Below are 12,954 nucleotides of genomic sequence, written 5' to 3'. Positions count from 1 at the left end.
AATTTCTAATAACTGATTTATTTTTTTATCTTTGCAATGATGACTAAATAATATTTGACTACATATTTTTCAAGACACTTCTATACAGCTTGAAGTGAAATTTAAAGGCTTAACTATTAATAGGGTAAACTAGGCAGGTTAGGGTAATTAGGCAAGTTATTGTATAACAATGGTTTGTTCTGTAGACTATCGAAAAAAATATATAGCTTTATAGGGGCTAATAATTTTGCTTAAAATGTTTTTTTTTAAATATATCATATTAAACATATTATCAGACATACTGTGAAAATTTCCTTGCTCTGTCAAATATCATTTGAGAAATATTAAAAAAAAAAAAATTCAAAGGGGGCTAATAATTCTGATTTCAACTGCTTAATAAAAATAAAAGTAGACCCAGTACTGAACCCTGATGTATGCTTTTTTCTGAAAGATCCGATTTTTTCGTGCTTGAACAATAACACATTCTTTTCTATTATGAAATAAACCACAATAAAGCATTTGAGAAAAGCAGTATTTGTATATATCTACTTGAAACATCTAGTTGAAAACCAGTTACTGTTTCCTTCAGTTGTCATAACACAAATTAAATGATTTCTCATACTGATTTTCTCATCTGATAAAATGAGCTGTGTGTAAGCAACTGTGAAGAAAAAAATAAATTTACCCAACCATCCTTTTACTATATTCTTGCTAACAAACAGTAGCCATCAGTTCATCTGAAAAACAATCAGCGTTTGTGTTGAATGGAACTGGTTTTAAAGCCTTTTCACTGTAAATTTGATAGTAAATACAGCATTCCTCAACACAGCAGGATGTTAATTCACCTAATGGGTTCCAAATGAGAGATTCTTGCTTAGCGTAGCAGCTAACCCTCTGTATTAAATGTGCTTTGTTGGTTAAATGCAGTGTACCTTATTTCACACTGCCAACCACACAGTAAAAAATCTCTGCACCTATAAAATTTGTTTGTGTGCGAACCTATAAATCTTCCTGTGAGCCAACTAACAACAGAAATCATGGACATGAGTTTAGGTGGCTGTCTATTCCAAAGAAATTTGTGGTCCCAGTATTTTTTTATGACATATATTATGAAAAAAACCCACAGTGTTATTTGCATGCAATTGTGTTTCTTTCCTCAGTTTCACAATGCGTAAATGACGCTTGCTAGTGGTTTCATTAGGGGTATATGGCATTTTATTTCCTATTATTTGAGCAAGATTACTGGCAGATATGAACACACTAGATGCCAAAGACTGAGAGAGTTTTTCCCTTCCCCAAGTTGTTGTCTGCTATTTAAATCAGCCCACCTATTTAGAGAGAGATACAAAAATATGTAAAATTTAATTTAAAATTGCTTGTATAAAAGTGTGTGTTTATGTGTGTATATATACATACATACATACTCACACACAATGTGAAAAAAAAAGTATTCAACACATCATGCCTTTTTTTCTGGCAAAAAAAATATTCTAAATGCCTTGTTTTGGGAAAAACCCAAACAACACAAACACAATATAACAGAACTAAAAATAACTGAAAAAAAAATTATATTGTGAATAAATGTGTAATAACAAGGGAATGACACAAGCATAATTTACTGAACAACTGAGGTTTCATTATTTTTCTACAGCTTCCTTTCTTCATGTGTTCCATTGTTTTTGCTGTGTCATTTCATTACACATAACTTAATTTGTAAACTAACGAATATGATTTTCTTTGCAAGTCAGCTTGTTTTCTGAGAAAAAAATGGTTATTTGTTGAATTAAAAATATAACACAGAGAGTTTAAAAACCCTTTTGTGTGAGGAACTACTTTCTTCAACCATTCATTCACATCTGCAACTGATGTTTCTACTTCACCAACGTCAGCTAGTATTTGAATGATTCTCTAGTGTAAAAACCCAAGCGAAAAACTGTGATTTTGCTCACATTTTAAGATTATAGGGCTGATTATAGGGCTGAACAGCAGTCTACAGAGATTTCACAGTATTTCTCTGTTGCAATCGAGAGATTACAATAATTAACCCTAAAAAAGACAAAGCAGCTCAAACACTACCAGATTACTGTTGTGTTTGCTATAAAGAATAACGATAAACACATGCAGCCATTTCTTCTTTCTTTCTGTTTACTGAACTAGTCTGCAGTAACAAAAACAGGACACTCATTTGAAACAGATGGCCAACCAAAAAGTAACTCGGGTTTATACAAAGAGTGGCCAACACAAAATACATACATTCCCATCGTACAGTCAACACACTACAATTATATGGTATAAACACAGCACTACAAAAGAGAGAGATTGACTTTATAAGTCACTTACCAGTTTTATTATGATTTGATCAGCTGTAGTTTCAAATTACGCTGCGGCTTCTGTCGCCATCTTCGAGCTGTATCTATGAAATTTTAAACATTTAAAATAGGCACTATCCTTATAAATAAACTGCATAGATGCAATTTAAACAACAACATTCTCACCTACAAAAGGCTGTCAAAAAACATTATGTTGTCAAACAGCTGCAATATTTATCTAACTTTAGTGAGTTCACTAATCTGCTGTCACTCTATAGGCAGAGTAATACAGAAAGGTGAGGACGCTGTTTGAGTTCTAATATTGCAGAATATCGCACAGCTATCAGCCAATCAGATTCGAGAACCAGACAGAACTGTTTATAATATATGTGTGTGTTCAACAGTGTTCACAGTTATTTTGTTGCTTGGGATAAAAGCATCTGCTAAATGCTTAAACACGTCTTAAAATGTAAATTGTGATTAAAACAGAATTTTTTAACTTATCCTCTAAACGACTAATGGCATTTCTTACAAATGTATTATAAATAATGTAATTTAGAACATGAAGTTTTCAGACTTTTTTTTTTTAAAACAGCACAATAAAAATAAAATCGTTTAACTTCCACATAAAATCAATATTTGCTAAAAATGTAATATTGTTATGTTTTTAATAAATAATGAGCTGCAATACATAGAAAACAAAACGAAATATAAGATAAAATATATATTAATGATATATTTTAACATTAAACAATAAAGTTTTGGCGCGTCACTTGCACTCCAATCCCTACACAGAATTGCACAACACCCCCAACCCACCGTATCTATAGCCTCAATTACATAACATCTCACCTCACCCTGTAAAAGTTAAGGACGTCAGCCAGAATGACTAGCATTTATCTCCATTAAAATGCAAGTCATGTACTCTATGATGCTTTAAGAGGCTTTTGCCTGCTTTGGAGACTTCTGCAGGAACCATTTGCAGGCAAAGCTTGTTGTTTTTTCTTTGGGGAATGAGGAACACGATGAAAGAAATGTCCTCCTCTTTTTTCACATGCTACCTTTGATCTGCGGCAGTTTGCCAGTGTCTGACCGTTGCTGAAAGCGGGAGGACTCTTTGGAGCTTTTTACATTTTCCTAGCTTCTGTTTCATTCGTCTACATCCGGCGTGCTCAAAGAATAGTAGGAAATGCTTGTGGAAAATCCCTTGCGATAAAAGCAAAGTGTAGAAAAAAGGGTTTGAAATCAACAGCAAGGAAGCAAGAGCTAATCATGTGGGACACGTATTTAAGTGGTATGCAATACTGAGTTTAAAACTGAATTTGGGGAGGGGGGGGGGGGGGGGGGGTTGGTGTAAATACTTTTTAAATGTTCTCCAAGGATGAATTTATTAAATCAGCAATATGGAAAAACAGCTAAAAGTTGGACAATGAAACTGAAATGCCTGGTTTTAGACCACTATAATTCATTAGTATGGTGTAGGGCCTACTTTGTGGCCAATACAGCATCAATTCATCTTGGGAATGGCAAATACAAGTCCTGCACAGTGGCCAGAAGGTTTTTGAGTAATTTATGTTGCAGAATAGTGGCCAGGTCACTATGTGATGCTGGTGGAAGAAAATGTTTCCTGACCTGCTCCTGCAAAACCCCCAAAAGTGACTGAATAATATTTAGGTGAAAGTGCAGGCCATGAGAGATGTTTAAATTCACTTTCATGTTCATCAAACCACTCTGCCACCAGTCTTGCAGTATGTATTGGTGCATTATCATAATAATGCACGACACTGCATTTTGTGTACAATGTTTGAACCATTGGCTGCACATGGTCTTAAAGAATGGTTCGATAGTCCTTGGCAGTGACATGCCCATCACAAGTATTGGACCAAGGGAATGCCATGATACTGCAGCCCAAACCATCACCCATGCTTCACTCTGGGCATGCAAATGTCTTGGTGGTACGCTTCTTTGGGGCTTCTCCACACCATAACTCTCCTAGATGTGGGAAAGACAGTGAAGGTAGTTTCACATTGTCCACAGCCCAAGATTTCCACTGCAACCACTGAAACCAACGTTTGGCACTGGCACAAGGGATTAAAGATTTGGTTATACCATATCATGGCTCTTGATACAGCACAACTACCTGCTGGCACAGATGCGCCAGTGAGATGCACACCAGTAATTTGTCCTGTGATGAACTTGATATGTCACCCATAATGTTGTGTGCATTGCAATATTTGAAAGCAAAACTGTGCTACTACTCTAATTAAACCTTCACACTCTGCTGTTACTGGTGAAATGTGCAATCAATGAAGTTTGGCCAACAGGCTGGTCAAATATAGTCATGTTACCTCCAACACTAAATTGGACAGTGTTTCAGTTTCATTGTCCAAGTCCTGAACTTAGATATTACTTCAATATAAATGACATATTACATATGTAAATACATACAGAAACAGTCAAAAAGGGCATATTTCCAACACCTAATTGTCTAACACCTACAATTAATTCTATTCTATTCTATTCTATACAACTGTTGTTCTATTGTTTAAGGGTTAGACCCACTGGGGACTTGTCATATTATTGCTCTTTTGATGATTTTCATTGTTTCTATTGAGCTGTCAGTCAATTTTTTTTTTGTTTCTTCTAAAGAATCACTCATTTTTAATCAATTTTAGCCAACATTGAATTTTTTTCCTCCATTGAACACAAAAGACGAAAGTTGACAGCCATTGACTTTCACTTTTGTTCCTACTATTGATGTCAAACACTGTTTTTGTTGTTGTTGTTGTTTTGTCAATCTTGTTTTGTGTTCATTAGAAAAAGAAATTCATAACATTTTTTAACCACTTTAGTCAGAGTAAATCATAAGAATTGGTTTGTTTTTGTGTGATTTATCCCTTCAATTTATTTAAAAAGCAACCACATGATTCCTAAACTTTTCAAATACAGTGTATGTTTGGTTTAACTATGTGTGTTTCACGTAAAACTTGTTTCATTTGATCATATTTGACTGTATGACATCAGTGTTTACCCTGTTTTTCCACTACAAAACTTAACAACCCCACTTCATTTGAGGTTAAAGTGACATAATGGACCTGCCTTGAAATGAACACTGGCAATGTTTGTGTCAGTGTGCAAAAACAAATGCAAGGGTTTCTGTGTAGTTATGAGCGTTCACCACTAACCACACAGACTCTTCTAATGGCAGAGATGCCGATCATATCCCAGAAGCCACTGGAGGGGCTCAGTGGGGTTTTAGCCACAGAACGTCAGCACTGCGGCTCCAAAGATCACAAAAACCCAGGGTTGGTGGAAATTAAATGAGCACCATATTATTTGTAGATTCGATACAAATATTAGGTCCTCATGCACAGTGAGAAAATCTTTTGTTCATTTCACAGTACAAATAGTAAACAATCGTTGAAAGTCAAATATGTACTGTAACAAAACAAACTATGCATTTAAAGAGCCCCTAGTTTGCATCAGAAAAGATCATATTTATGGTTTTGGGGGTTTCCAACAACATGCTGATAAGCATGCAAGGTCAAAAAACACTTTCATTGTTTTATAATATGCATTTATTTTTACCTAATTATCCCAATGACTCCCATATGATTCGTTCAGCGATTCATTTGTTCCCAAACCCCTCCTCAGCTGTGATTGGTCCGATGGTCAGCTATACTGTGGTATTGTTGTGAAAATTAACTTTTACCCTTTATTCCCCGCAACCGAATATTCATCTGTCAGTAATCATCATCTTTGTGTCATGATCAGTCCCGTGATCCCCTGCGTTTTGATAGTGTCTTAAGGAAAAGGCAGGTTAAAATTTTACCGGATGCGTTACTACATCTTTGAGGATTCACCGTCAACGTCAATGCGTTCAAGCAAAAGATTCGAACACAACACGATTCATTAATTCGATTCTGAGTCGACTATTTCATTAAAGAATCAATAGTTTTAAACACAGCACACTTTCAAATTTAAAACTCAGATGGATGTTTTCATTCACTTAGTCCTGTGTTACACTCTGCATGGAAGGTCATTTTTAAAAACCCATAATAAGGGCTCTTTAAAAGTATTGTGTGTGGATTAATAGATCAGACTCACATAAACTAGATATTTTTGAATATTAGGTTTTCAATCAGTCACACTTCATTTATTTTTACCGAATGATTTAAATTATTTAAATTTGATTCCATAATCATTATAATTTAATGGCTAACTGTTAATGTTATTGATGTTAAATGGCTAAGTATTGATATTGATATATATTATTATTTTTATTTATTTATTTTTTGAGTTAGTTTTATAGTTTTTGTTTTCGTTTTTCTTATCATAACCAAAAGTCACTATTTATTCATTACAATATATAATTATACAATATTTTTACATTACTTTTTTCCTGATTATTTCTAACATTTTGTCAAACCAAATAAGCTAACAAACCTACAGCAGTTATTATCAATGGCTGCTCCTATAGGAAAAATGAGAAATCACTTGAGAGTCAAATCTCCTCACTAATTTGTAATTTGACTGTTTCTGAGTTTACATAAGAGCTTAAGCAGATGCATATCATAGTCACAACATTGATGTCACAGACTTCACAGTTCAGTAAAAAATGATTTATTTACAAAAATGTGCAGGAGAGCCTGCAGTGTTTATCCTGTGAGTGATCATGTTTAACTCTGGTGTTATTGCAGGTTTTCTGTATAATGCTCAGTTTCAGATTCCATTTGTGTGCTCAGCCGTAATTTTCGGAAAAGCAACCAAACACCAAGAAAGGTTTTGGCACCTGTAGTGTAGAGTTAAATCTTGTGATTTACAGTGCCTTTGAAGTCTGCCACGAAATCTCATTTTCCATTGTGGTTGTCCGTTTGGGCAGCTCGGTTGAGCAACTTTATCCTAAAGTCTCTTCTGTTGATTTAAAAAAGAGAGATATTTTTCCGATTAAAGCTGTTTAAAAATGTAGAATGTACAGTGCGAATCACTATCATAAAATAATGAAATGTATTTTATATATGTTAAGCCACACTGGTTACGTGAGTATTTCCGCTAATGAATGTGCAGCGTTGTTTTACAAACTGATAGAATTATATTTCAATAAGTTTCCAGACCCTGACGGGTTATCCAAAGCACAGAATCTCTTTAGTTGACCACATCAGACAGACAATAACGCTGTAAGTCTTTCCCTGACTGTGGCCTGACCACAACTGGCCTTCTCTCCCTACCATTTTGTTCCGACTCACAGAGAAACAACCCCATCATTGGGGAGAGTGAAACTCTGCACTGTTTTTCTTTTAGTTTGGAGCTTTCAAATGTAGTCCTTAAACCATAGCTTTTGCAGATGTTAATAGTAAGATGCTTGCAGTCAGTAAGGTATAATGATTTACATCATCCATCAGGCTTATTTCTGCACTTCATAAGGCGGTTGTTAACATGCTTTAGCATGGTTAGCATATTGCTAGCATTAATTAGCATTTCACTTGCATGGATTTCCATGCTTTAACACAAGGCTAGAATAAATTAACGTTAACAGTCATTTTTAGAGCTGTACTAACATGGGCTGCATCTCAAAGCTCTGCAATTACATTAAGCAAGCTTCACTGCCCATCTACTGTCTAAGAAACCTTCATATGATTCATTTTTGAAGGCTCCAAACATGAATAAAAACACTATAATTTATAGGGATTTTGTAGTTCTTGAATTATTTTGTTGTGGTAATTCTACAAGTGCTATGGTAACACAACAACTATAGCAATTTAAACAAATTTCACACTGGGGTATATGGACAGCTATTCAACATGTTTTTCCCTACTGATAAACTTCCTGTAAAAGATTAATGTAAATTTCTCAATTTGATACAGTTCCTTTTACAGTATCGATGTTGTAATGTAATTAAAATATAATCAAGCATTCATTTAATTGTTAAAATGTAAAACAAGATGAAGCCATTTGCAATCACGCATATCGTATATCAATCAGGCTGCAGAGATAACTGATTTTTAAAGAAAACAGACTTTAAACATGGGCAATTTTATAACGACATACTGTTCACTGAAGCGCTTTAACTGGGCTATTGAAAATTGAAAGTACTTCTGTATATATCCTGTACTGTAGTTATCCACTAATATACAGTATATTATACTGCAATACACCACAGTTAACTATAGTAAAAATAACCTACTACAGTATTACACTTGATCTGTCTGTGTCATTTTCATTCATTCATTCATTCATTCATTCATTCATTCATTTTCTTTTTGGCTTAGTCCCACAGCGGAATGAACCGATAACTTATCCAGCACATGTTTTACGCAGCGGATGCCCTTCTAGCTGCAAATCATCTCTGGGAAACACCCATACACTCTCATTCACACACATACACTACGGACAATTTTAGCCTACCTAATTCACCTTTACCACATGTCTTTGTACTGTGGGGGAAACCGGAGCACCCAGAGGAAACATACGCGTACGCGGTGAGAACATGCAAACTCCACACAGAAACACCAACTGACCCAGCTGAGGCTCGAACTTTCTTGCTTTAAGGTGACAGCACTACCTACTGCACCACTGTGTCCCATGTGTCATTTTATGTAAAAGTCATTTTTTATGTCATTTCTAGTTTAAAGTTAGTAATCAAATACTCATTGACTGTGTGAATATCTGTATTTCACAATACATTCATAAATTCAAATATGAATTTGTGTATTGCTAACATGTTTTTAGGATGATTATAGCTTTTAGTCACTGAAGTCAGCATGATAATACTGAAAAGATTATTTATGGTGCCATGCCAGTGAGCACACATATGTCGGTAAGACACAACGAGTATTTGGTTTGGAAAACATCTGCTGTGTGAGATCTAGTAAACAACTTTAAAGGAGCTGCTTTATGAACATTCTGAATCATAAACATCTTAAAAACATATAATATAATATAATATAATATAATATAATATAATATAATATAATATAATATAATATAATATAATATAATATAACGCATATATAACACTATAATATAACACATCCATGCATCTCTTGATAGACATGTGACATGTATAGATGCATGGATGTATTGGAGATGAGCAAATACTCTTTAAAAAGGTAACACTAATATAAAAAGGGTCTATTTAATGTATCCCTTTGAGGGATTATGCGGTTGCATTTCTAACCATCTAAAATGAGCTCGTTTAACACTAGCTAGCATGTTGCTAACATATTTTAGAAACGGTTAATAGTTTGTTAGCACAAAATAGCAGGTTGCTAGTGTAAATTAACATGTATTACCACTGTGCTACCATATTGCTAACAGAACATTGCAGTCAATTTGATAAACCCCTAAAATCCTCAAACAGAAATGTCCTTTATTATTAGTGCCATTATGATGTATTTCTACACTGATATGTTAGCACTGTTTTATTAACACTATACTTTTAAAATATTAAAAGGATGATTAACCATTAGTTAGCATGAATTAGCATTTTAACACTAGCGTGGATTAACCTGTTGGTAATATTTCTCATATGCTATATTAGATGGCTGAAATCTTATTATGTGTAGCATGGCTGCAAATTTATACTCCTTAAACAAAAATGTCATTATTATTATTACAGTGCCTTAATTTTTGTATATTGGATGTTTAATCGATACATAAATATAAGGTTTTTTTAAAAAACACAATAAATTAGAATAAAATTGATCAAACATGAATGACATTTCTAAACGCTTTTAAACAGTCATCATTGCATCAAATAATTCTGTTTGGTAAAATGTAAAACAGTCTCTTTGACCTTTACTCTTGAGATGTTCGCTGAGTGTTTTATTCCTTTGTAGATGTCCAGTTGAGTGGGAAAGAGAAGAGTAAGCAAAGGGGCAGAAACAGGCCGCGTGGTTCCCACGCTATGATGCAATGAAGCAGGGGCAAAGGGATCCTCTCTGATTTACTGGCATCTGTAATGAATAACAGACAGAAGAACACAGTGTTTTAAGATGATTTTATTTATCCTTCACTGTATGAGCGGAAATGCCTCATGCAGGCTATGTGCCTTACTATCAGAAAACGAGTTAGAACTGATGCAACACATAACATTATCTTCCTAATGTATCAAATATTTGTAGAACATAAAAGTGACTAAACGTGTATGTTTACATTTAGATATGATTTGTTTTATGAGATGACTGAATGTTTTAAACATGTTACTGCTATCTTGTTTTAATGCTATGCTAGCATTTTTAAACATATTTCTAGCATGGTTAGCACATTGCTAACATTAATTAGCATGTGTTGACACTATAATAAACTCATTATCAACTATATTGTAACTACCTCTGCAAGATGCACTGTAAAGATCGCTTAAAACATCTGCTGTCAATAAAGATCTGATTAACATCTTTAAAACGTATGTTGTACAAACATTTCTAAATTATACACATCTTAAAGACATATAAACTTTAAGATCCCAAAGGAGATGTCAAGTAGACATATAACTAAACACATGCACATGTGCTATCAGGGCTATTGGTAGCACATATCTAGTTTTAATTACAATAATACGGCCTTCACATGCACAATTATTACAAATAGGAGTTTTCTGGACAAAAATCAAACACAAACTGTCATATTTACTACAGAGAATATAAGAGATAATTTTTTGGCTATTTTCTGTGTTGGATGTAAGCCAAAAACTTTAAACATGGCAAAAGAGAGACATATTGCTGATTTGACAAGTATTCTTTATCATGTTTTTACCCAAACAATAACTACATCACATTGTTAAAGTAGTAGATTTTGAAACATATTTTGTTTTATAAACAATAAAATTAGCATGCATTTGACTGTTATTTCAGAATCAATAGCAAGATGATTATCTAGATTATTTAGTAGAAGTTTATATATGCAATTTATGTCTGTATGTGAGTTTTAAAAAATAAAACATCTTCAGTACATTTTGGCTTTAATCTGTCCCCCCCACCACAAAAAATAGGCAATAAAAAATAAATATGCACTCAATGACTGTTTGTTTTTGTTTTTTTGTGACAAGCTTGTATGACTTCATCATCAATAGCTTGAAAGTGGCATGTTTCAGAAATACTGTATGTAATCATACAGATAATAAAAAGTATTATTATTATTATTATTATTACTATTATTATTAGTAGCTAGCATTAATGGGTCCCACTTTATATTAAGTGGTCTTAACTAATATGTACTTACACAGGAATTAATAGTTTTGTTTTTTACAATGTACTTATTGTGTAAATACATGTATTTACTGTGTACTTATGCTTTGATTAAATACATGTAACTACATCTGTAACTAACTTTTGTAATTACATTTGTAAATACACCATCCCTTACACCTTAACCCAGCCTTAAACCTACCCATGCCACCAAACCTGTCCATAACCCAACCGCTATCCCAACTCAAAAGCACCACAAGTGTTCTCAAATACATTATAAACACAGTAGGTACATTGTATTTATTTTTTGATGTAAGTACACAGTAGTTAAGGACACTTAATATAAAGTGAGACCCATTAATGCACTATAGGGTATATGCACATCTACTGTTTCTTCCCATACCAGTCAACTTCCGGTGAACATTTAATGTAACTTTTTTCCCTTTTACATGGTTCCTTCTACAGCATCGATGTTGTAATATAATTTAAATACAATCAGTTAAATAGACAACATCGTTCATTTAGTTGCTCAGGCATAAAACGAGATAAAAAGCCATGTACTGTACATGTTTACGCCTGTCAGGATCAGCAGATGAGTGCAGAAACTCCATTGAAAATACTTGGGTAAAATAAATGTTCATATTTTAAAGACATGGCATGAAATGTTTTTATTATATTCAGTGCTTTGTGTAGACCCTCCTCTGAGACCCACTTTATATTGTACAGTAAATCAATCAGGCAGTGAAGATCATTGACTTTTAAAGAAAACAGACCTTAAACACGTTGACTTTGTAACGGCACAGTTCACTGGAAGCATTTGACCTGCATGATTCTGTATAGGGATGTATGTACTAGGGATGCTGGCCGATCTCATGAACCGATCACAAATGTCTGTGTTAGTTGGAGATGAGCAAAATATTTGAATGACCTTGCATGTATTTAGGCCTTTTTACATATAAGTTCTGTATTTTTGACACTTGCGAAATTTCATTGTTAGTCTTATAATTATAATTACTTGTAATAAATACTTAAAATAGCTATGAGACATGTTTAAGAGATAATGTGCAGCATCCTTAATTTTTTCACTTGGGTAGGGAGAGATCTTCATTAAAGTATTATACTTGAAGGTAAATCAAAATCCACTCTCTGTATTGGCCGATCACCAGGACAAGGAATCAGTATTTGTTATCAGCTGCAAAAATCCTAATTGGAGCATCCCTATATGCCCTATTTTAGGGCATTCTACTTAATATTGTACTCCTGGAAAGCAGTTTAGCCAGTCAAAATAGAAGACCAAATGTAACTATAATGATAAAAATTACTTTTTCTTGTTGTTATGGGCGTTATGGTGGCACAGTGGGTAGCACAATCGCCTCACAGCAAGAAGGTTGCTGGTTTGAGCCCCGGCTGAGTCAGTTGGCATTATTTTGTGGAGTTTGCATGTTCTCCCAGTGTTGACGTGGGTTTTCTCTGGGTGCTCC

General features: G+C 34.0%; 1 protein-coding gene and 1 long non-coding RNA gene across 4 annotated transcripts in view; one reads left to right on the top strand and one right to left on the bottom strand.

The window, feature by feature from the left end:
- Positions 1 to 10,245, bottom strand: part of LOC141386303 (uncharacterized) — a 37,864-nt gene extending 27,619 nt beyond the window's left edge. The window contains exons 1-2 of one of the 3 annotated variants that reach the window (XR_015493789.1): positions 10,084 to 10,245; positions 2,320 to 2,392 (exon numbers count right to left, since the gene is read on the bottom strand). This is a non-coding gene — a long non-coding RNA (uncharacterized LOC141386303). Of the gene's footprint in view, positions 1 to 2,319; positions 2,393 to 3,145; positions 3,359 to 10,083 lie in introns of those variants that run through there. The other 2 variants (XR_015493790.1, XR_015493788.1) reach the window with 2 other exon arrangements.
- lepr (leptin receptor) overlaps positions 1 to 12,954 on the top strand; it is an 847,758-nt gene that overhangs the window by 662,638 nt on the left and 172,166 nt on the right. The window lies entirely within an intron of this gene.

Source organism: Danio rerio, chromosome 6 (assembly GCF_052040795.2).
Source record: "Danio rerio strain M-AB ecotype USA chromosome 6, GRCz13ab, whole genome shotgun sequence".
Classification (NCBI taxonomy): Eukaryota; Metazoa; Chordata; class Actinopteri; order Cypriniformes; family Danionidae; genus Danio; species Danio rerio.
The sequence above is the reverse complement of the archived record's forward strand: the minus strand, read 5'-3'. Positions and strand labels throughout refer to the sequence as shown.